The sequence below is a fragment of the Chinchilla lanigera genome, unplaced genomic scaffold (genome assembly GCF_000276665.1).
Source record: "Chinchilla lanigera isolate Chin_1 unplaced genomic scaffold, ChiLan1.0 scaffold00019, whole genome shotgun sequence".
Taxonomy (NCBI): domain Eukaryota; kingdom Metazoa; phylum Chordata; class Mammalia; order Rodentia; family Chinchillidae; genus Chinchilla; species Chinchilla lanigera.
In genome coordinates, this window is record NW_004955420.1 from 20,100,476 (window position 1) to 20,101,527 (window position 1,052).

Consider the following 1,052-nt stretch of genomic DNA (forward strand, 5'->3'; position numbering starts at 1 on the left):
AATGTGGTTGACCCAGAGCTAAGGACGCCCTGACCAAACACAGCAGTACTGGTGTGCATAGCCACAGGAGGGTACCCTTGACACATGCATGATCTACTTAGGCAAACCCCTTCCTATGCCCACAAGGGGTGCGGGGACTTTGTCATGGAATCTTGGACTGATATCTCAGGTGAAAAAATATGACTGAGCCTGTGAATTTTGATAACAACTATAGAAGTGCCATCCATTTAAAGACAAGACTATAATACTGGCTGAGATCTAATTACCTGCAAGAGGAACGTTTGTACTAGGGCTGCTGTTCTGGAACTTTGTTTACTTTTTGAGCTCTTTTGTTTTTTCTTATGCAGCCTCATGGCAGCATCCCGCTAGTGAAACAGCATCCTGGCACCACAAACTATTTCCCAGAAGGACTGTGTGCAAGCGTGAACTCCATGACGCCATCTGCCTCAAGGGATGACACTGGGCTAGGCGGTGTTTGTCGTCCATCTTGGCAGCACTTATTTGACGCTGTGGCTTGGATCAGAAATCCCCCTGATTTACCAGAGCATACTGTCACTTCGCTTTAAAGCCCAGGACTGTGTTTGGGTCAGCTCTGCATGCCCAGTGCACAAAGCAATGAAGAACTTCACATTGGATGGATGAACCATTTTTGCGCTTCTTTGAAACCCCAGTACAAAGCAGAGTGATTTCCACAGTGTGAGTGCTTTTAAAAAGCCAGTAAAGGAAATGGGTAAAATCCATCCTTAAAGTTTGGAGAAAGCTGTCTTCTAACAGTTGATCCAGCAAGGGGCAGGAGAACTCAGTTTACCAGCAGCATCCCCTCCTGCTGGCTGAGGTAGCCAGCACAGCTCAGCAGTGAAAAGCAGGCCTGGCTGCTGTGTAGGATAAGAAGGAGACACAGGGCATGAAATCCCAAGCTACACAGTCCCTAAATCCATGCATGTTAATCCTCAGGGATTCCTCTGCAGGATGGTGTCCTTGTCTAGCAGCCAGGGTCTGTTTGAGCACTCGGCTAGCCAGGAGTGAACAGGACAGGACTTGACAGTCTTACA